General features: G+C 38.7%; 1 protein-coding gene and 1 pseudogene across 3 annotated transcripts in view; one reads left to right on the top strand and one right to left on the bottom strand.

Moving 5' to 3' along the window:
- The window catches only part of FRAS1 (Fraser extracellular matrix complex subunit 1), a 469,972-nt gene that overhangs the window by 31,616 nt on the left and 412,893 nt on the right, over nt 1-25,463 (top strand). The gene's annotated exons all lie outside the window — the stretch shown is intronic.
- LOC140513699 (small ribosomal subunit protein uS7m pseudogene) lies at nt 22,911-23,527 on the bottom strand (annotated as a pseudogene).

Below are 25,463 nucleotides of genomic sequence, written 5' to 3'. Positions count from 1 at the left end.
TTAGGGACTGCCTGTATTTCTTCCCCCAGATTTGTCTGTCTTACCTTCTTGAATTTGGTCTGGTTATTTTTGACTTATTTCTAATTTCTATATCTAATAATGACAAAGATGGGAGTATACTTTTCTAGTATAATCAAAGACATTCTCTTTTTACCCTTTTTCTCAAGAAGCTTTTAAAAATTAATTAAATTTTAATTTTAGCATTCACTTCCATAAGATTTTGAGTTCTAAATTTTCTTCCCCTCCCCTTTCCCCAAGATGGCATGCAATCTGATATAGGATCTACATATACATTCATATTAAATGTATTTTCACATTAGTCCTGTTGCAAAGAAGAATTAGATCCAGTGGGAGGAACCACAAGAAAAAAGAAACAAAACAAAAAAAGAGAGAGAACAAATAGTATGCTTCGATCTGCATTTAGACTCCAAAACTCTTTCTCTGGATGTGGATCACATTTTCCATCATGAGTCTTTTGGAGTTGTCTTAGATCCTCACATTGCTGAGAAGAGCTAAGTCTATCCAAGGTAGTCATTTCACAGTGTTGCTATTAGGGTATACAGTGTTCTCCTGGTTCTGCTCACTTCACTCAGCATCAGTTCATATAAATCTTTCCAGGTTTTTCTGAAGTCTGCTCATCATTTCTTATAGCCCAGTAGTATTCCATTCCATTCATATAAGAAGCTCTTTTAATAATAAGACATATAATGTTAGGAGGCTATTTTAAATATCCTGTATAGGGAATCTCTTTTGCCTTTCTTTGTATCCTTGGCATCATGCTTGGCATATAATGCTTATTAATTGACTGACTGATGGATTTGTGATCTCACTGGTGGGAGAACTTTGTCCTCTAGTACATTGCACCTGTCCCATACAATGAGCATTCTTGTCTACACCCATTTGTAAGTTTTCCCCAGTATATGTTATCCAATACCCTAGGGTCCTTTCTTTTTCTTTATGTCTTTTAACATTTTTTGAATGCCAGTGCAGTTATCTGCATAGACTACCACCCTTTTATTTTTGTTTACATGAAAAGTTTTACTTAGTTGTTTTCAATGATATGCTTTGTTTTGACACCACCTAACCAAAAACATAACTGTATACTAGTTCCTGATGTTAAGAATCATAATTGGCCTTTGGGTTATGTGTAGAGAAAATGAACAGTTCTTGGAAAAGCCTTAGGACCAAGAATTTCTGACCTTGGATCTATCTTGTGGTCTACCAAGCAAGAAATCTGATTTAGAAGTTAAAGGAAGAGGGAGTTTCTGAAGTTAGATTAGATTGTAAGTTCCTTGAGAACAGGGAGTATCTTTTGCTTCTTTTTGTATCCTTAGGGCCTACAACAGTGACTAACACATAACAGATGCTTAATATCAGTTTACAGGTTGAGTGATTGATTGAGATGTCAATAGATTTTAACAGCATAGACTACAAAGGTCAAATGACTAAAAAGATAGAGAAAGATCTCCCTGGAAGCAGAAAGCATAGCATTGCACGATAATATATAGATGCCTCTTGACCCTTCTCTTGAGGTGACCACAAAATTTTTTTTTTTGAAAAAAATGATCTTTAAGTGTATTTTTTCTCCATCTTATGCTCTTGCACTTAAAAAAACATCACTTTGTTCCCAGCCATCTCATTATAAACTGATAGAAGGTGGTAAATTCTCTTTTCCATTCAAGGCGCATTTTTCATCTATAGAGTTACATGTAGGTTATTTTTCTTTGGGTGTCTTTATTTTTTGCCTCATGGAATATCATGTTCCAAGTTCTTTTCTCCTTTGAATGGCAGCTTCCAAATCTATTGAAACACTTATTTTGATTTCTTGGTACTTGAACTCTTTCTTTTTGTCTGCTTGCAATATTGTATCTCTCTCAATAACTCTATATTTGGATCATGACATTCTTAGACTTTTCATTTTAGTTTTTTTTTTTCCAAGAGGTGACCAGTGAGTTCTTTCTATTTTCATTTTGCCACATGGTTCTATGAGTCCCGGGCAGTTTTCATTTATAATTTCTTAAAATGTGGTATCTAGACTTGGTTTTCATATACATAATTCTTAGATTATCTCTCCTGGACCTGTTTCATGGACCAGTTATTTCTTAGATTTTCTTATCTCTTAAAAATCTTTTTTGGGAGGGGATTTGCAGGAGTCAAGATGGTGGAGTAAGTCATAAATCACTATCACTCTGCCTTTTGTACCCACATGAAATGGAGCCACCATCACAGCTGAGATCCCAATGAAAAATCTCCCATCATTTCCATAAATAGATTTCTTTTTCACAGTATCATTTGTAACTCCAAGATACTCATCAATTATCAAAGGAATAAGATTTAGGGGGATGTTAAGAATTGGATAGGATCTTCAAACCATCACCTTCTTTTGATCCATTCTGTCTTCGAATGGAGGATACTTCATGAACTTTGTAGGGTCTCCAAGAAAATCTACAGTGAATGATTTCTCAGTTGTTGGTTTGATGTTAGAAGTGAACAGAGATTCCATAAGGACCGCTCTGCCCTGGAAAATAGCCCAGTGGAAGAGATTCTTGGTCAAAGGAGATACAACCTAATTATCAAGAACAATTAGTTAAAATAGGAAACTAAGTACCGTAACACTTCCCAACCTGCAACATGCTCTGAGCATAAAAATTTTTAAAAGCAAAAGGAAAAAATATACCTTCTAGCAAATTAAATCCATGACTACTTTTATTTTGCACCACAGTCATCATCCTCAAACATAATGAACATAAAATTACTTTATTCATGTGCTAATGTTATGCTGTAAATGTCACGCTTGGTCCTTCCAAAGCTTTCTGTACCATCTGACTTCTGGGGCAAAGGGCCAGTGTGAATCGAATACATTTTACTTTCCTCTACAAGATAATAATAAAAATTATGATGATGGGAGCATTTATAGTGGTTTAAGGATTTCAGAGCACTTTATCTAGGTTATCTCATCCAGCTAAAAAGTTGAACGTGCCTCTCTGTTGACATTTGGTAATGTAGTTCCCAAACAACTGCCAGACTTGAGTGACTTTGTTAAAGAAAAGAAACTTCAGCACCAGAGAAACCATCACACTTTCTCACTTAACATGTGAAAAAAATGCAGTAAGAGAGGCAAGTGCCCAGAATCTGTCAGACAGGTTGTAACCAGTGTGTTAATGGCTGATTTCTTTGGTTATCAAATTGCCAGTAAATATTAAATGAATGAACTCTATGTACCAATAGACTAATCTGATTTCTTTTGTGAATGTTGGTCAAGAACCTTATCACCTTGAGTGTGTACGTGAGCAAACGTTTCCACAAATTAACTAATTCTCCAATTTAGGATGATAGATACCTTTCTTAAAAGGGAGGTTTTACTTTCCTGATAAACAACTCAGTGGCAGAAAAGGCTGAAAGTATACATGAGGCAAAATCTAAATAAAATTGGGAACACAAACCAAATAGCTTTCTTTCTACGAAACATTTAGTAAGCTCCTATTATGTACAAGGTATTTTGCAGTTTTCCCCGAGGACACAAAATCAATCAGTCAATCGATAATCAATAAACATTAAGCACCAACTGGGTCCCAGTCACTGTGCTAAGTATTAGGGTACTGTGTAAGTCAAGGAGCTAACACTGGTGTGTGTATGACCTTTTATAGTGAATTAATGCATCCATTTGGTGCTTATTATGGTACGTGGTGTGATACGTTGGTCTAAACCTAATTTTTGCCAAACTGCTTTCCAGGTTTCTCAGTAATTTTGTCAAATAATTTGTCAAGTTCTTACTCCAAATATCTTGGGAATTTGTAACTCACCAAACATTAGGTTACTTGGTTTGTTTACCTCCTTATATCTAATCTTTCCTACAGATCATCCTCTCCTTTAACTGGTGCTAAATTGTTTTGATGATTATTTTTACATTGTAATGTAGCCTGAGATCTGGTACTGGCAAGCTCCCTTCCTTCCCACTTTTTGCAGCTGGGTGGTGCAATGGATAGAGCACCAGTGCAGGAGTCAGGAGGACCTGAGTTCAAATCTCACCTCAGACACATGTCACTCACTAGTTGTGTGACCTTTGGCAAGTCACTTAACCCCAATTGCCTCGTCCTGGGTCATGTCCAGTCATCCTGATGAATATCTGGTCACTGGATTCAGATGACTCTGGAGGAGAAGTGAGGCTGGTGACCTGCACAGCCCTCCCTCACTCAAAACAAAGTCAAGTGCAAGTCATGTCATCATTTCTCTGACGGCATGGTCTTCTTTGGCAACGAAGGATGAACACACACACATTATTTCTCTTGAATCCTGACCATTTGTTCTTCCATATGAATTTATTATTATTTTTCTAGGTCTATAAAATAATCCTTTTGTAGTTTGAGTGGTATGGCATGAAGTAGATTAATTTAGATATTATTGCCATTTTGACTGTGTTGGAATGGAGCAGCCGCGAACAGTTGTGATCTCCCCTCCTTTTTTATGCATGTCTTTCTGTGAAGAGTATTTGCTTTATTTATTTATTCATATAATTCCCATGTGTGCCTTGGTAGGTAGTCTTCTAAATATTTTATATAATCTCTTGTTATTTCAAAAGAAATTTCTTTTTTCAATCTCTTCCTTTTGCATTTTGTTGTGTACAGAAATGCTGATGATATGTATGGACAGCCGGATTGACATCCAGCTGCTTTGCTAAAGCAATTATTTCAATTAATTTGTTTTAGTGACTTTTTGGGCAGGGCTCGGCAAACAGTGACCAGAGGACCAAATCTAGCTTGGCCTGCAAGTTAAGAATAGTCTTCACATTTTCAAACCTAAAAATCATTTTTAGCTTAGCAAGCAATACAAAAACAGGCATAGGCTGGCCCTTCCTTTAGGGTTCTGTAAGTAGACCATATTTTATATGTGTGTGCATATATCTGTGTATGTATTCATATATATATTTGTATATTTTGTTCAATTGTTCAGTTGTGTTCAACTCTTGGTGACCCCATGGCGTGAATGTGTTTGTATATATATATAAATTCAATATATGATATTACTATTTTATATATATTCTGCAGTGATAATTTTGCTTCCTTTTTGTCTGTATTTATTCCCTCATTTTTTCTTGTCTTTTTTCCTGCAGCTAAATGTCAATAAGTAATAGTGATAATGAAAATCCTTGCTTTACCTCTAATTTTATTGGAAAACCTTTATTTTTATTTTCATTAAATATAATGTTGTCTCTACTTTTAGATAGCTAATATTTGTCATATTAAGGAAAGCTCTATTCTTATGCTTTTTAAGTTTTTTTTATTTGAAATTGAGAATTATATTTGGTCAAGAGCATAGAGGGAAGCCTGGAGTTAGGAAGACCTGAATTCAAATCTAGTCATGGTCACTTACTAATTGTGTGAGCCTGGGCAAATCACTTAACCTGTTTGCCTCAGTTTCCTAAACTGTAAAATGGAGGTAATAGTAGCATCTTCCTCCAGGGACCTAGTAGTACTATTGCTAGGTCAAAGGGTATGCATATTTTAATAGTACTTTGGGCATAGTTCCAAATTGTTCTCCAAAATGGTTGAAGTAGTTCACAACTTCACCAACAGTGCATTCATGTCCCTATTTTTCCACATCCCCACCAGCATTTGCCATTTTCCTTTTCTGTCATGTTTGCCAGTCTGATAGATGGGAGGGGGTGTTTTAATTTGCATTTCTCTAATCAGTAGTGATTTAGAGCATTTTATTTGAATATAGATAGCTTTGATTTCTTCTGAAATTACCTGTTCATTTCCTTTAACTATCAATTGGAAAATAACTCTCTTCCAAAACTAATTTGACTTAGTTCCATACTCAATATCTGTTTGAGAAATGAGGTCTTTATCAGAGAAACTTTCTATAAAAATTTTTGATATTACTTCATTGTCGATGGTACCTTTTAGCAAAAATGTAGTTTCCCGGATTACTTTTTTTACTAGAGTTATTTTTGCTTTTATTTTGTCTGGGATTATACTCTCTAACTGATTTTCGAAATGTCAATTTTGATGCATAGCTGGTGTTTTGAAATTTGTTGGTTCTTTAGTTTTTTCTTTTATTACCTGCCCAATTCATGAATAGTTCTTTCTCTTTTTTTTTGTTGAGGAAAGTATTTAAAGATATAAAATTTCCCCTCAGGACTGCTTTGGCAGCATCCCAAAAGTTTTGATATGTTGTCTCATTATTGTCATTTGCTTTGAACTACCACCTCAGTTCAGGCTTTCATTACATTTCGCAACAGTGGACTAATTGGTCTTCCTGCCTCATCTCTTAGCATTCTTGTCCATCTGCTGCAAATATTACCCTGTTGTAATTTTCCTCAAACTCGGATCTGACCATGTCACTCCCCTAATTTATCAATGTCACTGGCTTTCTCTTTTCCCTAGGATAAAGGAAAAAACTCTGTTTAATTTTTCAAGCTCAGCACAATCTGGCCCAAGCCTATTTTTCTAACCTCATTGGACATTATTCTCGTCTCAAACTTCCAATCTCTTTGTACTCATACAAGATACTCCATCTCTGATCCCCATGCCTTTGAGATCACTTCTTGGCTGCCCAGGTACAAAACAGACACCTTCTGAGGCTTGACTTGTAGATTACCATGGGTAGGCAAGCTTTGTTAGCTGAACCAAATTGGAATGTCCTCACTGCATAGTTTTGATGAATGTCCTTCCCTCACCATGAGTACGTAAACCTCTTTCCTTTAACTGTTGAATGTCCTAAGTGGATCATTTTATTTTAATATTGAATTGAACCTATGAGATTGTCCTTGAATCTACAGAACCTAGTCTGTGGTTGTTCAGTTATTTGAGTTGTATCTGACTTTTTTGTGACCCCATTTGAGGTTTTCTTGGCAAAGACACTGGAGGGGTTTTCCATGTCCTTCTCCAGCTCATTTTACAGATGAGGAAACTGAGGAAAACAGAGTTAAGTAACTTGCTCAGAGTCACACAACTACAAAGTGTCTGAGAGCAGATTTGAACTCAGGAAGATGTTTTCCTGACTCATGGACCAACACTCTATCCATTGCACTTATGCCAACTGCCCTAAATCTAGTCTAGTGCTTGGTAGTAACTAACACTCTCTAGCATTTATATACTGCCTACTGTGTGCCAGGGACCATGTTAAGGGCTTGGTAAATATTTCATTTGTTCCTCACAACAGCCCTAGGAGGTAGCTACTACTATTATTATCCTCATTTTACAATTGAGGAAACTGAGGCAAACAAAGGGAATATGACTTGCCCTGGGTCACATAGCTAGGAAGTGTTGGAGATTTTATTTAAAATCAGGTACATGGTAGACAATCAAATATTTGTTGATTGATTGGTTCAATCAGCCTCCTTAGCTTTCCTTGGCAGTATCATTATCATTAACAGTCATTGTGCCCACTAGCTCTTTGGAAAGAATGGGAGGGGGATAATAATTCATTCCTTCCCCAGTCATTTTCAGCTAGTACAATAGCTGTTGGCAAATAGGTTTTCTCATGCAAAATTCATTTCCTTGTTTTAAATTTCCCTTCCCTTTTCTTCCCAAATCATTTTTGCCTCCCTCACAATCTTGAACTATATGTCTAGGAGAGACTAGATTTAACAAAGCTTTTCAAAGGATCAAGCAGGTGTTAACTCATCTAGACCTTTTTTGTTTCAAAGAGTCAACTCCTTTCACAGGAGCACAAATCCAGCCATTAATTAAGCTAAATTAAGACTTCTAAATTGGGTTTTTGACAACTTTATTTATTATTTGGTGCATGAGAAGGAACAGTTGGCACTAATCTAATCTTAGCTGAGTCAGGACAAGGATCTTTATTTGGAGATTCAATAATAGAAATGATGAATCTGACTAACCACTACAGACATTTATAATAATTTTTATACTCCTAACAGGAAATTTTGGAATTTATTTGTACATCTAACGATCAGATGCCCTGATTTAGTCTTTTTTTTGAGTAACTGGAAAGTTTTTTTTTTTTAAACTTCTCTTCCCATGATTTATTTTATGTGAGTCTCTTTTACTATAAATGCAGGATTGGAATTTGTTTCCAGATGGAAACTGAGCTACCACTGATGTAGCTATTTTCTTATTAAACCTTGTCAGCACACCCTCCATCTCGCTACTAATTTTGTCACTGTAATGATTAATATGAAACTCCTCTTCCCCAGCAAGGGAATACTGTCAAATCCCATAACTTGTGTGATTGGTAATAGCCATTCCATTAGTGTTCGCTTTATTAGTCTGAATGGCAATACTGTTGGCAGATGGAAAACTTAATACTGTCTTCTTAATAAACCCTAATGTTTCTCAGCACAGATTTTGGGGATGTGCTGAAATCTATACCCTTATTCTCCCAGATTTTAATATAATTTCCCATATTGTTATTCTTTGGAGGAGAAGGGAGAGTGAGTAAAGCAGGGGGTAGAGTGAGAGGAGAGGAGAGAAAGAGGAGAGACACCTAATGCGTAGAGATTCAGAGTGGATTCATGAAGACCTGGGTTTAAATCCTCTCTCATGTACTTTGTGTGGGATGCTGGACAACTTTCTTGACCACTCATTGCCCCAGACAACTCCCCCTGCCCCATTTTTTAAAAGTCTAAACTTTCTAGGCAACTTTCTTCTTTTAAAATTAATGAAGTTTTAGTTTTCAACATTCACTTTTATTAGATTTTGAGTTCTAAATTTTCCCTTTCTTTCCGCTTCTCCTAAATGGCATATAGTCTGATATAGGCTATACATGTACAGTCATATTAAATATTTCCACATGAGTCATCTTGTGAAATAAGAATCAGAACAAAAAAGAAAAAAACTTTGAGAAAGAAAAAACAAAACAAAACAAAAAAAACAGAATCAGAACAAAAGGCAAAAACCACAAGAAAGACAAAGAGAGAGAGAGAGAGAGAGAGAGAGAGACAGAGAGACAGAGAGACAGAGAGACAGAGAGACAGAGACAGAGAGAGACAGAGACAGAGACAGAGACAGAGACAGAGAGACAGAGACAGAGACAGAGACAGAGAGAATACTAGACTTTGATCTGTATTCAGACTCCTTAGTTCTTTCTTGGGATGTGGATAGCATTTTCCATCATGAGTCTTTTGGGGTTGTCTTAGATCATTGCATTAATGGAAAGAGCTAAGTCTATCAAAGTTGATCCATCGCACAATGTAGCTGTTACTGTGTACAACATTTTCCTGGTTCTGCTCATTTCACTCAGCATCAGTTCATATAAATCTTTCCAGGTTTTTCTGAAATCTGCCCACTCATCATTTCTTATGGAACAATAGTATTTCTTCACATTCATATACCACAACTTATTCAGCCATTCCCTGATTGATGGACATCCCCTCAATTTCCAATTCTTTGTCCAGGCAACTTTCTGAAACTCTGAATTTCATTGTGGATGTTACTCTGTGTCCTCAGCAGGAATTCCCTATAACAGTAAAATACTAAGTCTGGGACAAAAATAAAATTCAGAAAACCCCAACTTTGGGTGATTTATAAATAATTAGATCTGTATTATTTTAAGCTTCATTTGTAGGAACTCATCCTATGGTTACAGTAATTGTTCTTCCCAGAGGAATAAAAATATTTAGCTGATTAGCCATCTCTAGTAGGGATAATATTAAATTAACAACTGGAATATTATAAATCTTGGCCTTTATTATCAGAGGGCTAAATAGGGTCTTAGGAACAATCAATCCATTAACAGTTGTTAATTAATTTTATTTATTTATACGTCTTTACTCTCCCCAGGATACACATTTTGTTGTAGACCACTTCTGTTAATATGTTTTATCATTCGGAGCTGTTCTTGGTATCCTTGAAGAATTCATCCCCTCTTTTCTCCGTTCCCAGGTTAAATGCTTTCTTCGTGCCTCTCTTTGGCATTTAAATCCTTCATAATCTTATTCCAGACTATCTTTCCAGGGTGTTTACACATTACTCAGTGGCAGACTGGCCCTTGCATTCCTTCCTACACATGATCTTCTGCCTTCTTCTCTACCTTTGCAGAGGCTACATCCTTCATGCCTGGAATACTCTCTCCTCATTTCTGCTTCTCAGAATCTCTAACTCCCATCTAGACTCAGCTCATGTCCCTTCCTTCCTGAGGCCTTTCCTGACTCTCTCACCCCTTTCTTCTTCTCTTCTATTGCTTTGTCATAATTTCATTTATGTCTTTCCTCTATTTACTTATGTAAATGGTTTATCCTCAAGTAGAATGTAAGATCTCTGAGGGCAGGGACTTTCCCACTTTTGCATTTATAAATTGCCCTATCTCCCCCACTCCTCAAAGAGTTCCTGACACACACTAGGAATTTAGTAAATATTAGAGTTACTTTACAGTTATATTCTTTGGAGTACTTATAACTTTCTACCCTGTTTCCTAAGGTTTTTTTAGGCATACTACAGTTTTATTCATATTGTATGGAAGCATGTACTATGTGAAATGTAGTGTCTCTTTTATTTTATTTTCTGTAGTAATGCTAATAATGATAGCTAGCATTTATGTAGTGTTTTAAGGTTTGCAAAGTACTTTACAAATTCTATCTTACTTGATCCTCACAGCAACCCTGGGAGGAGTGGGTAGTATTCTTATTCTCATTTTCTAGATGAGGAAACTGAGTCAGTCAGATTTAAGTGACTTGTCCAAGGTCACACAGCTAGTAAGTGTCTGAGACAGGACTTGATCTCAGGGTTTCCTGATTCCCCAGTCCAATGCTATGTGCCATGCCATCTGACAAGAAGGAACAGTAAACTGAACTGAACACAGAGGAGTTGCCAGAAAATGGAAAGCAAACAGAAAGCTTCTAGCTGAGACAGATGATGCTCCAGCTGCTTAGCTAGGACCTTGCTGTTTAGCTGGGAAAAGTCCAGAGTAGACTTCATTGACTGAGAACTGAGTCCTGCACCTGGGTGAAGAGCTATTATTGATCTTGTTCTCCGGTACTGTCTGAAGCCTGAGAGATGGAAAATCTTTTGGGGTGGTTGTGTTGCCTTCCCCTTCCTTCTTCTTTTTTCCTTAAGGAGAGAGAAACAGAGAAAGACAGTGTTTACATCTATTTTATTGTGAACTGTTCAGTAAGATGAGTGGATAGGTCAAAGCAGAATGCCCTGCTCTTTGCTTATCTGATGAACTTGGCAGTTCTGTGGTATAAGGGAACTTCTTGCCACTGAAAGAGTGTAACACTTTCTTCAGCACCCTAGCAAGGGTGGCTGGGAATTAAAAGAGCTTATTATTGCTTTGTAGAGAAGGAGAGGAATAGCTTTGTCAAGCAGGAGAATGTTGGTGACCCAAAGGAGAACATCCAGTAGTGAATGGTTTTGTGTGGTACAGATTGATTATGAAGGGGCCAAGTACATCCACACGTTTAGTCCAGAGTTGTGAGTTGGGCTGGGTACATGGGTTTCCCCACTTTCTTGTCTCCCTACTAATTTTCTGTAGGTGTATATCCCTTTTCCTCCATGGGTATTGTATGTATTGGTGAGAGACTATGACCCAGGTCCCGTGCATGGAGGATTTTTTTCTGTCTCTGGTCTTCTATTGGGTAACTATGATGTCTGATTATGTCTTTGTTTTCTATTGATTAAATGCCGTGATTTGTGTACTGATGATTAAATGTTAGGATTACTCCTGATTTTCTCTACTGATGAGTAAATGTTATATTTTTCCTTTTGTCTTATCATTTGGTAAGTGTTTTATGGTTAGAAGTTAATGGTGTCATGGTGACTGATTTTATGTGAACATGATCACACTAGTGAGGGCTCAAGAGCTACAGTGATACGTTGTAGGAGCTATTCCCTTGTCCTGACTCCCTCCCCTACTCACGGTGACCAAGCCTACATCAACAAGCATTGGTGAAATGCCTCTTATGTGCCAAGCCCTGTAGTAGGAACTTGTGATTCAAAGATAGAAATGAGACAGTCCCTGCTTGTAAGGCACTTTACTTTCTAAATGGAGGGTATGGATTACAATAACCATAGGTGAATGGTGGCTAGCAAAGAGAGTTTTGTGAATCGAGCCACAGGGTGAGTAGATTGGCATGGTTTTTTTCAGTAGCCATGATTTAATTATTATTTCCAGAGAAAAAGCAAGATATGGGGAGTGAGGTCAGAGAGGTCAGAGAGGTCACAGAGAGGCAGGGCAAATCAGTCAACAAGTCTTTATTAAGTACCTACTTTGTGCCAGGTAGAATCGTAGGGTGCTCCATATGGAAGTATATATAACATAGAGTTAAAATTAATAAATACAAAGTAATTTAAGTCCAGGGTAGTTTGGGAGGGAAAATGCTAGCCATTGGAGGGGCAGGAAGGATTCATTGAGAAAATGATGCTTGAGCTGTGTCTTGAAAGAAGAGAGGGACTCCCCAAGGAGGATCAGAGGATCCTTTGACTGGAATGCAGAGTGTATGTGAAGAGTTTGGAAAGACAGGTTGGGGCCAGGTTGGGAAGGCTTTCAAAACTAATCAGAGGAGTTTATATTTTATCCTAGAGGGAACAAAGAAAGTGATTTTGGCAAGTATTAGAGTGGTGAGGGACTTGAAGTGGGTGGCCCAATTAGATGGCTGTCACCATAATCTAGGCAAGAGGTAATTAGAGCCTGAACATAGATGGCAGGAGCAGGAGTGACGAATTGGATTCAAGAGGTAGAAACAGTGAGATTTAGTAGCCATCAGCTGCTGAACCACTGCTACCAAGAACAGCACTAAGACCTCTAGGTGAGCTTCTCTCTCAGCCCCTAAATCCATCATCCTTGGAAGCAGTTCCTGGGCAGAACAGTGCTGGCAACTGTTTCTGAGAAGGCTGCACTCACAGCTACTGAAGAGCTGGAAGAGGAAGTTCTCACTGCCAAAGGCCTTGGCACCACCAAAGGTTTAATGTCAGAAACGGATGTAATTTTATCAGTGGAGATGTGAGTCAAGAAGAACCATTACCATCTGCTTTGCTTCTGCACCCTAAGCACCATGGGGTCTTTCTATCTGACTTGCTGTTGAATCTTTCAGTATGTATTGCCTCTCCCATTAGGATATAGCTTCCTGAGAGTAGGAACAGTCTGACTGTTCCATTTGTAATCTCTGGGCTTAGCATTGTGTTCTGCACATAGTAGGCATCAATAGATGCTTCCCCCTTCCATTCATCTATTTATCATTCCCACGCCTTTTGAGCAACCTGCAAAAGCCTTACTTCATGTTTATCTTAGTCCTAGGGCCTTCCTGTTGCCTTTCCTAGATCCCCCTGGCTCCAGGCCACTATTTTTTAAAAATCTTTATCCTTGGACTTTCTCAGTTCTTCAGACTTTCCCTAAGGACCTTTCCTAGGATCCTGCCCCAGCTAAGATCCTGGATACCCATCTCTCTTCTTTCTAAGGTCTTCCCAGCATAAGATCCATCTGCTCTTTGGAGATCCCAGTGTTTGCCCCAGAGTCTTCCCAGCCACCTTTTGCCAGCCCAGGATCCTGGATACTGCTTCTGGCCTTACTCCTCCTCTGTCTCCTTCGGTGGATCTCCATCTAGGTCATACCACTTAAATGTAGTTGTCTCCTATGACTCTGTCCTGTTGTTCTCTTCTCTTTTCCCCTTATACCTTCTTGTTTCGTATTCTCACCGGCCTCTAATTATTCAACTATCTTTCTCTGTAGATGATGCCCAGGTCTAGATATCCAGCCCTAATCTCTTTACTCATTTTCAGTCCCACATCACCACCTCCCTCTTGGACATCTCAAATGGGATGTCCTGTAGATATCCCAAACTCAATATGTACAAAACAGAACTCCTTACCTTTCCTACAAACCCTCCCTTCTTCCTAACCTTACTATTACTGTCAAGGATGCCACCATCCTCTCAGGCACCTAGACTTTAAATCTTGGTGTTATCCTTGACTTCACATATTGAGCCAACATCACCATCCAACTTCTCTCTTCATCCCCTTCTTTCTCCTCACACATCTTTGAATAAGCCCTTCTCAACTCTTTCCTGGATTACTGCAAAAGTGTTTGGCTGGTCTCCCCATTTCAAGTCTCTACATGCTCCAATCCATCTTCAACTCAGACAAAATGATTTTTCTGAAGCACAGTTGTGATCCTACCATCTCCCCACTGTTCCCATTAAATAGTTTCCATTAGCTCCCTTTTATCTCTAGGATCAAATATAATATCTTTTCTTCAACATTTAAAAGTCTTTGTAACCTAGACCCTAACTCGTCAGTCTTGTTACACTCAATTACTTACTCACTCAACACTTACACCCAACTCTATGACCTTACCCTACTTGCTTCTAACATCACATTCGATCTTTGGACCCTATGCATTTTCATTGACTGTCATCCACACTCACTCTTCATCTCTACCTTTGGTTTGCCTCAGTTTTCTCACTTATAAAATGGGAATAATAATAGCACCTACCTTCTAGGGTTGTTGTGAGGATCAACTGAGATAATAATTGTAAAGTGCTAAGCACAGTGTCTGGCAAATATTAAGTGCTATATGAATGTTAACTATCATCATTATCATCGTCATCATCATCATCATCACCATCATCATCCTCATCATCATTCTTTTGCTGGCTTTCCTATCTTTTTTCAAGACTAAGCCCAAAGCCTACTTTCTGCTGGAGGCCTTTCCCAGTCTTCTCTCCTGCCTCAGTACCTTCTCTCTGAGATTACCTTATGTTTTCAGTGTATATATATTATGGATTTACAATTATTTTGCATATTTTCTCCATTAGGAAGTGGGCTGTCTTCAGGTAAGAACCATGTTTATTTTTTTTTAAAAATCCAAGCACTTGGCACACAGTTCTTGGCACAAAGTATATGCTTAATAACTGTTTATTTACTGTCTGAATATCTGCTGTGGGTTGGGTAATGTGAGAAGTGGTGGTAGGGGGGTGCAACCTGCCCTCAAGGAGCTTATATTGTATCGGAAGAGGCAACTTATAGGTATAAGACAAATTAGATCTAAGGTAATCTTAGAGATGAAAGTTCTCTGCCTCCTCTAGAGTGGAATAAGCTGGGTCTTCTGTACAGGTTGTCATTTCAGTCATATCTGTGATCCCATTTGGGGTTTTCTTGGCAAAAATACTGGAGTGGTTTGCCATTTCCTTCTCCAGCTCCTTTTACAGATGAAGAAACTGAGACAGAGTTAAATGACACAGCTAGGAAGCATCTCAGGTTGCATTTCAACTGAGGTCCTCCTTATTCCAGGCCTGGAACTCTATCTACTATGCCCTACCTAGCTGCCCTTTATAGTGCTTGAATTGGAGTTTTTAGGGAACCAAAGAGTAAAGCGGTGGAGACTGGGAAGGAGTGGCATTGGGTACAGCCAATTCAAAGGTATAGGTTCAGGAGATGGGATATTAGTAGATCAGTATGGGTGAACTAGTTGCCTAAAGGAAAGAGAACTGATTGCCTTATCTAGCCTCCTGAATTGATGTATTTTCCAGCTATTTTTGATACAATTCCATTTCCCCCATCCTCATCATGGGGACCAAAGGATCAACCAATTATTCCAACTTAGCAAGGAGACAGACCACATGTCTCCCAGTAAGGGGCCTAGCTCCTTGGGAAGGACTATAATTCAATTTGTGGCTACAGCTGGTTAGATTGCATTACTTCACCTCAAAAAAAGATTCCCCCAGTGCCTGTGGGCTTCAGACCATTGGATTAGGTACTGGGAAACTTGGGTTATGGTCTTGACTCGTGTACTAACCAACTATGTGAACTTCGGTGATTAATTTTGCTTTTCTGTGCTTGAGTTAACTCCTTAATGGACTAGGTGATCTCCATGGTTTCTCTATAGCAATATTGTACATTGTTTTCTCTTTTCTTTTCACTAAATATAAGAAACTAGTTGGTTGGAGACAAGATTAATCATGAATGTGAACATAAGGCCAATGAAGGGAGAGCTTGGGAGCTCTAAGGACAAGGAGATCCCCCAATGGAAGCACAAGCTGTTTCCCCAAAGCTTGGGAAAATTCTCATTTAGACTGTTTGTAATAGCCAAATGATTAACTAGGAACTGGAGACTGCGTTTGCCCTGAGAAGTGATTTATGATGTGAATGCAGAAAGCATGTTTGCATCTGGTGATCTGATATTGCATTGGGGCCCTTTTAACATTATTTATCTTGGGGACACCCATTGCTTAAACATTTTCCCTCCTTTTAAACAATTTATTGCCTTTGACAAGAGGCCAAGGAGGGTCACGCAGCCGTTTGGAAGTTTTCATTCTTTAGGATTTTTCCACGGGAGCTTTCATGCTGGTGTGCCAAAGGAACCAGCTCTCCCCAAAAGGAAGTTCTCGACCTTGTCCTCTCAGTATGGGTGTCTGGTACATTGTTTTCTTATTACTCACTTTCTTTAACAAAAGAAATGCCAATCAAAGTTATAAATATAACTTTTGTTCTTCATGACTCTAGACATGAGTGGTGTTGTCTGAGGTAAGAGCAAATAGGGCAGCAGAATGGAAACAGTAGGAGATTTGGCCTCCAAAGAACTGGGATACCACTTAGTAGCTAAGGGGATGTGACTTTGGGAAGTAGTCACGTTCCCAGACTTATCTGACTCTCTGACCCTCAGCTCTTTGACTGAATTCAAACTTCATAGAACAAATGCCTCAGGTTCCCCACCCCTGGTCAAGAATATGGGCTCTATCTAAATTGTAGGCTTGAAGTGAGGGATCACTAAGTGGTGAATGTGAAATGTCAGTGAAAGTGAAATGTTAGGTGGTCTTATTGTTTTTTTTTATAGGAACTTTATTCACATGGTTCTTATAACTTAAAATAAGATTTCTTGAGTGACTTTTTTATGTACCTGATGGAAGTTTTCAGTTTCTTGTAGCAGTTTTGAGAAACACACCTTCTGATGACTGGTTTGGTTGTATTTTGTTTCTAAACCAAAGAATTGGGAGATGATCCATCTTAGGTCGGTGAGATTCTGACATTCTTTTAATAAGAAGCGTTCATTTTCCATTTTTATGTGACTTTTTCACTGTTCTCTGTGCTTCCTCACCTCTGGGTCTATGATTTCAATAGTCTCCTGTTTGGTGTCCCAGCCTCAAGTCTCCAGTCCAGTCCTTCTTGATAAACTCCAGTGTCTCCCCATGATCAAATATGAACTCATTTGTTTAATATTTAAAGCACTATATGGCCTGGCTACAGCAGACTTCCTCCATGCACTCTACAGGTCAGCCAGGCTGGTTTTCTTACTGTTCATCATGCATGATAATCCACTTCCCATCTCCATGCCTTTGTATAGGTTGTTTCCCATGTCTGAAATGCACTCCCTCCTCACTTCCGTCTCTTAAAAATTCCCATTTTCCTTCAATGTTTGCTCAGTTCAAATGCCACCTCCTGTCTCTCCTATTTAAGCCCTTTCCTGATGACTCACATGTTAGTATCTCCTCTCAGATTTCCCTTTATTTTGCATTTGTGAATGCGTGTGTGTGTGTGTGTGTGTGTGTGTGTGTGTGTGTGTGTGTATGTAAACATGTGCATATTGTTTCTCTGTGTAAGTTCATTGGATGAGGAACTGTTTCATTTTCATCTCTGTGTCCCCGGGACTTAGCACAGTGCCTACGTGTGTGTGTGTGTGTGTGTGTGTGTGTGTGTGTGTGTGTGTGTGTGTGTGTGTGTGTGTGTGTGTGTGTGTGTAGCAATCAGGATTGACTTGCCCAGGGTCACACAGCTAGTAAGTATCTGAGGCCAGATTCGATCTCAGGTCCTCCTGACTTCGGGGCTGTTGCTCTATCTAGTGCACCACCAAGTTGCCCTTGTGGGTCCTTAATAAATACTTGTTGATTGATTAATCTCTGTGGAAAAGGAAAGAAAATTCTTCTTAATGTAGTTTTAATTCCTACAGATGAATTATATACTGAGAGCTATCTTTTGTGGTTCAGTGTCTTTATGACCCCATTTAGAACTTTCCTGGAAAAGATACTGGAGAGGTTTGCCATTTCCTTCCCAGCTCATTTTACAGATGAGGAAACTGAGGCAAACAGTGGGACTTGCCCAGGGTCACACAGCTAGTAAGTGTCTGAGGCCAGATTTGAAGCCATGAAGACTCTCTCTACTGTGCCCCCTAGCTGCCCTTGAAAACTATGTCCTATTTTAAAGGGTACGATTTTTAGCATTATTAACACTGCACATTATGGAAATGCATGTCAAACCTATCATTTGGAAAGGCTGAAATTCCCCTTTGCCCATTAACTTTGCCTATATCAGTTTCTTTCACTATTATTTTGAATTATGCTCTTCTGAAGGTGCTTATCAATGGCTCCATTCTACTGAGTTCGTTGTGAATTGTGTTTAATGTAATAAATTTTCCTTTTTTAATTAAATTTTCTTTTTTTTAATGGTCATCCTTGACTCAAAGGGCAAGTTGTACGGGACTATCTTCTCAGTGGCGGACATGGATTACTCAATGCCCTGTTCCTGAATGAGGGCTGGGCAGAGTTGTGAAGGCTGGAGAGATGAGAGGTCCAGGTTCTTTTGACTTCTAGCTATGAGAGGGAAGACATGCCATTCCAACTTCTATTTAGGTACCTGAAGGGACAGAAAGACTCTGGGAGGAAGCCAACATGTAGAGGTACTGGCTGTAACTCTCATGTTCTTATCTCCAGTTTACCACACTAGAGATTTTGGGAAATTTCCTCTTTGGTAAGATCTGAACTCTCTTGGTTGAGCTGATCTGTCTTGCTCCAAAGAGGAGAGCTCCTTCACTCTATTGTCTGGTGTGTGTCCTCCAAGACATACATACATATACACACAGCACATACACGCACACACACACATACATATATATGTACACAAACACATATAGGTGTATGTGTATATAATATATACATATACATACACACATAAGTATGTATATATATAGTTTATACATAGTATATGTGGTACATATATATATATATACACACATATGTACATATCTATACACCATATATACTTTTTCTGATTTCTCTTTTGCCATTGACTTGGATAAATGGGATCGTTTGCTATACGAGTTAATTGTAGGCCTGGCATTTGGTGGGGAGGGGGTCAAATCTTTGGATATAGAGCTAATTATAGAACTGGTATTTGGTGGGAAGTGGGTCACATCTTGGATACAGAGCTTGGGTCACTCTTTCCTCAGTAAGGAGCGATGATCAGGAGCTATAACTTGAACCTGAAAACTACTTCCCTTTGACTAATAATAGTAACAGTTATAACTCTAGCCCAGTGTACCCCTTTCTTTGAGATCAAGATGGCCAGCTTCTGGCCTCAACCTTCTACAATCCCCTCCTGACAGGAATCAAAGTCTCTCTTAGAGAAAGATGGGGGAAGGAGGACATGTGGACATACATAACCTACGTGGGCAAAAACAAAGCAGCACCTACACTGCAAACCCCCCTACACAATTAACAAGGATTAATTTTTCTTTCTTTCTCTCCCCCCTTCTCATTTGGGGAAAAAACCCAACAATGTCCAATAACAGATATTCATAGTCTGTTAAAACAGATTCCTCATTACTTTTTCTTCCCTTTGATGCTGGTGAAGCAACTGAAAGGCACACTGAGATTTACTTGACCAAGATACTAGTTCAGATAAGTGAAAGATTTGGCTTTCTCTTTTGACCTTTGATGAAGCCTTGCTGGCCAAATGAACTTTTGGAAGTGCTTTAATTTAGGTTAATTTCAGTCAATCAGTAAGCATTTGTTAAGTACTTGATATGTGCTAGGCAGTGACAGTGTAGCCTCCTTTCTAGAGATACTCTCCCAGTTTTCACTCTCACTGGCAATTTGGGTATCTGGAGGGTGGCTAAGTACCCTAAAGGTTGTAGGGGTAACACTTGAAGCTTTAGAGATTTTCTATAGTACTATTCTCATGAGCCCCCACTGGTGTATTCCCATTTGATTATCTTTTTTTGTTTTACTTATTATGTTTTGTTTTATTCTGAATTTAGACACACATATTTCCACACACACAGTGAACACAAAGAGGAATCTGTATCAAACAGTGGCTCTTCATTTTATATAGTTTCCCTTTTTTCAAAAGTATATAATAAATTCTATGTTTTTTCAAAACTGTCCTACTTCCCTATGCTATATTCTGAATTTCCTTCTGTTTTCTTTTGTGCATTTAAAAAAGTTACTTGATTATATAGTACTACCTATCTTTATTCTTTATTCTTGTTTCTTAAGTCTATTTCCTTGCTCATTTAGTGACATTGGAAACTTTAGCATTTATATAAGACTGCTCAACAAGGATTTATGGATATCATGTTGTTTGGAGATATTTCTTGCCCAATAAGATGGAATGCTGGATTTAAGCTGTCTGTTCAAAAAACATCAAATAATCTTGGATCAGTAAAAACAGTTTAAGTAGATTATAAAATTTGCATTAGTCTCCATGTTGAAGAGTCTTTTCCTCTTTCTTTCTTAACATTGGTCCCTATTTTATGAGGCTAAGAAACTTCAAATTCCTGTTTGCACAAAGATAGGTATTATCGCGCGTACCATAGAAAGGTGATGGTAGTGATCCACCGTCACCGTCTGTTGCCTGAGGTGGGTTTTTCCTCCTGTTATTAATGAATGGTAATGACATGGCCTGAACTAGCTGTAGTTTTTCATCTAGGTCCTCTTATGATCAAACATGAGTTATGGCAGAGCTACCCGTTATTAGGAATACATTCAGAGTTCATTAAACACAAGTTTCCAAGAGAAACAGCCAAAAATGAAAATAGAAAGGAAAGCCAGAATGTAGTAAATTTCCTTTAGGCTGAGTGACTAATTTTTCTTTGCACTATGCTCTGATTGTCTAGATGTAATTATTCTCATAACATTTTCAAGTATTTTTCATTATAAGGAAACAAACATCTATTTTTATCTCTTTGGGAAAAAATGCAAAAATAAGCAACCCAGATAAGGAAGAACATAACAGATAATTAAAAACTAAAAAAAAAAAAAAGTAGCCTAAAAATGATATCTTCATGTTCTTGTGTTTCAGCAGCCTACTGAATTTGTTTTGAATTAAATATGGTCGTGTTTGTTCAAAAGCAGTTTATCAGAGCTCAGGATCATCTCCACTCAGGTGTCTCTTCCCACTGTCCTCCTTTTTGTAGCAGACCTAGCATCTAAGAAGAGGCCTGAGGTGTGGGTAGTCGTGGAAGGGTGTGAGTCTTTGTGTTTGGGAGCCTAATGTAGATCTGAGATTGATTGGAATCTTGTGGTGCAGTGGCTAGAGCATTGGGCGTGGAGTCAAGAAGAATGGAGGTCAAATCCTGCCTCAGACATTTATTAGTTGCACAACCTTGCATAAGTCACTTAGCTCTGTTTGCCTCAGTTTCTCCAATTGTAAAATAGAGATCATAGTAACCCCTCCCTCCCAGGGTTATTTTGAGGATCAAATGAGATGATATTGGTAAAAAGCACCAAGCACCAAGCCTTACATACAGTAGGTGCTACATAAATGTACTATTTATTCTTCCCCTTATATTCCTTCTCATGATTTTTAAAGGTATTTTTCATTGTAATTATAAGGAAACAAAAGGGTGTCTGTTTTTATCTTTTTGGGATAAATGGGAAATTGTAAAAATTTTGGGGAAAATTGTAAAATGTAAAAACAAGCAACTCAGATAAGGAAGAGCATGACAGACAATTATTCTTTTTAGATGAGGAGGAAGGGAACAGATGTTTATTAAGTGCTTACTATGTGCCAGATACTATGTTAAGTGCTTTGCAGATTTTATCTCATTTGATCTTCATGATAGTCTTTTGGGGTAGATTCTACTATCCCTATTTTTCAGGTGAGAAAACTGAGGCAGGCAGAGGTTAAGCCTCTTGCATAGAGTCACACAGCTAGTAAGTATCTGAAGCCAAATTTGAACTCGGGTCTTACTGACTCCAGACCCAGTGCTACCAAGTAGCCTTTTTTTTTTTTCTTTCTGAAAACCCTAAATCAAGAACCAGGAAATGAAGCTGGCCAGTGTAGTTTTAGCTGTGAAAATTACTAAGGGTAAGAAAGCAGGATAAATTATAAAAAGGAAAAGCCCCAATTACACAACGGGACACTTCATCTCTTTTTGCCTGGTTGTCCCCTATGCCTGGAATGCTCTCCTTCCCCATCTCTGCCTCCTGGCTTCCTTCAAGTCCCAGCTAAAAATCTCACCTTTCCAGGAGCCCTCTCTCAGTCTCTCTTAAATTTGGTACCTCCTCCCAGCTCCCCTGATTTTTTTAATTGCTTGAAACTGAATTTATTGCTTTTTATAGTTTTTGTACAAAAAATGACTTGGAATGCAAAGGTATTTTATCCAGACAAGTTTTAATGAGCTGCTGACCAAAACAAAACTGGTTTAGTGTGGGATTTAAAAAAAATGCATATGTGTATGTATATATATTTGTATGTATATATGTAATTTATTACAATCCAGCATAGGACTTTTTTTCATAAATCTTTTCTAAAGGGAATGCTACTTTTTTTTTTTTTTTTGCAACAGTCAAAGGTTCAGCCAAAACGGAGGCAAAGGAAAGGTAGCCTTGTTAGTTCATCTGCAGAGGCCAAGCCTAAGTTCTTTCCTCTGCAGGAAGGAAATATGATAGGCTGGGGTTGGGGGATTGGGAGGGTGGCCTGCCCAGGATGACCCAGCTTGAGTAATGTGCTACTCAGGTGCTTCCCCTTACAGTTTGCCTGTCTGTTACTGATTTGTCCTAAGTGGATGCTCTACTCTAATTTCTGGTAAGACCAGTTGACAGTGGAAAAGTTTTGAGAGAGGAATCAGAAGTTCCAAACACTTTTCTGCCTGAAGCCTGCACCCCTGGTGTCCCCTCCTCCAAATAGTAAAAATAAATGATCTCCCTCCTGCTCAGGTTAACTTTCCCAGCAGCAGAGGGGACGGAGGCTGAGCAATGGTATTAGACTTTCCCCTCATGGCTCCTCCCTTCCTGTTCCCTACCATAAGCAGTAGTGGGCAAAGGTCCTGTTAGCCTCTGCCATCTGGTACAGGGCTTCCTCTTGACTACAGGGCTTTAGATGTGGAAAGTTTCTAGTTATTCATGAGACAGCTTTTCTGGCCTCAGCATTCACTGGGCTTATTTTCCTGGTCTCCTTGAACCATCCATTTCATGGTTAGGAAGCATGGGCATCTGTCACTCCATGGGTCCACTCAGTGGGTCTGGGACCTGATAGAAGTGGCTACCTTTAAGGGTACTGACCAGGCCAAGGACAGGATGACAGTGGAAAATGGTGTTTGTGTTACACTTAGTGGCCTCCCTCTCCTTGACTAGGGCTGTGTGGTACTTTTTGTATCATTCTCCCCTGAGGGTTTCCAGAATCTCAGTCATCAGCCAGTATTTTCTTTCCTCCTTTCATCACCATGGTGGTGAATTTACTGGTTGCTGGCTCCTCAAACCAAGAGCTTGTCTCTGATGCTGGGCAGCTTTGAAGACTCCGAGATCACACCCAAGTTTCTCCTCTTCAGTCAACTCCTCCTTGGGCTTAAGATAGTCTTTATCAAGTTGGGGTTCTTTCTAATTAGCATCACAGCAGCTCTGTCTCACCCGGCTCATTCTGTCTGACCACTCCTTCTTGGTCTCCTTTGCCCCTTTCCTTTTTGATTACTTCCTATTTATCTTTTGCATCGCTTATTTTTACATATTTGTGTACATGTAGTCTTCTCCATTAGGATGTAAGCTCCTTGAAGGCAGGGACTGTCTTTTGCCTTTCTTTGAATCCCAGTGCTTGACCTAGAGCCTGGCATATAGTACGCATTCAATAAATGTTTATTGACTGACTGCCTTGTAATATCAGGGAGGATTGACTAAAGGAGAAAGCTATTTTTCAAAAATGCTATTTCAGTCCTGACCTTTTCTTCATGCTAACTGATGAAGCAGTCACTGGTGTTTTCCAATATAGAAACTTGGTGCAGCATTCTGACGACTTATTTATAACCTGCCTCAAAAGATTACTTTCTATTCACGAAGGAAAAGCTCAATTATGCATTTAAAACAGTTGGTAGCTATGCTTAACATTGTCAGGATGAAATGTTATCCTGCCTGTACCATGGTAGCATACATCCGAACAAAATTACTCCTTGTTCCCCACCCCTTTCCCTCTTTTATTTTTGAAGATCAGGAAATCAATTTGTGTTCAATTTCTTGTGTAGAGTAAAACCTGAGTACGTGTACAAAGCTGATGAGTGGAGTATCAATGGAATCTCTGTTAGCTCATTTTTCATCAGGGAGATACATTACTTCCCCAAAGCCGTGATCCAGGACCATTGCCAAGAGGAGTTTTAAAAAAAATACGCAAAACCCAACAAACAACATAATTCTTTCATGTAGTGCTGTCTCTCCCCTTTTGCTTATCATGCTGCTGGGGAGCAAGTCCATTTAAAACCAAAAATCCATTGGTGCTTTTGCCTAAAGCTGTTTTTAGGTTTCACACTCGTCTAATCTTACCATCCATTCAGACATTTTTCTTCTGGTGGAACTGAAAGGATAGAAAGAGAGAAGATCTTTGTATTTATAGATTTATGTGGAACGAGAAAGTAGAAGACTCTTCTATGTAAGATTTATTAGGTTTAGTTGTGTAAACTTAGCAGGTTAATGTCTGAATGAGCTTTGGGTACGCATCTGAATTCTTATATCATTAGCTGAACCTAAAGGTCACATTTACAAAAATTTCCCTACAGAAATAGCACAGTCTATTCCTTTCAAAATTATTCTATCGATTGCTTAAGAAAGGGATGAAGTGTGCCTCCATTAGCTTGAAATTGATCTGGCTCATAGGCAGTCAGAGAATGGTCTCCTTATGACATCATCGTCCCAGGCTGGTGGGTCATTGGGCATTTTTCCCCCATCTTGGAGGCATGCGGGTTTATTTGACGTGTGAGATTCCTTAAAGAAGCAACTGTTTAGGTAAGATACCAAAAAAAGACAGTGTATGTGCTTATTTTTAGCCATCTAAAAATGACCTCAGTTTCCAGAAGAGTGGATCCATTCTCAGTGTAATTGCCAGCCACTTGGGGACAAGGATAAAAATTGGCCAGTGATTTCAGCTTGTCTAGTTATTTGTCACTGAAGTTACTTTAGGATCACCCTTCATTGTTTCTGCTTTTATTTCCACAGCACAGCTGTGGATCCTACGCCCACATCCACGTTTTTACTGTACTTTATTCTTTACTGTACTATTCTTTACTACTTCCAGACAATTTCTCCTCTATCACTACTATGGAATAGTAGGATAAGTCTCTCTGTCTCTTTGCCTGGTCTCATCTCTAGGAAATTTTTTTCTAGTTCAACTTTTTTGATATCATGCTATTTTCTCCCTGCACTGAATGTGGTAGTATTATTTTGTAGGATGTTAGAGCTGGCAGGGCCCTGTAGTTTAATTCCCTTATTGAGAACTTGAGAAATAAATTAGCTTATCCAGGGTCAAATATCTTCACGTAACTGATTTGTAAACCACATGCCCACCATGGAGTATGGGCTACCATTATTATCA

This window comes from Notamacropus eugenii, chromosome 7 (genome assembly GCF_028372415.1).
Source record: "Notamacropus eugenii isolate mMacEug1 chromosome 7, mMacEug1.pri_v2, whole genome shotgun sequence".
Taxonomy (NCBI): Eukaryota; Metazoa; Chordata; class Mammalia; order Diprotodontia; family Macropodidae; genus Notamacropus; species Notamacropus eugenii.
Note: the sequence above shows the minus strand (reverse complement) of the source record. Positions and strands in the feature narration are given on the sequence as shown.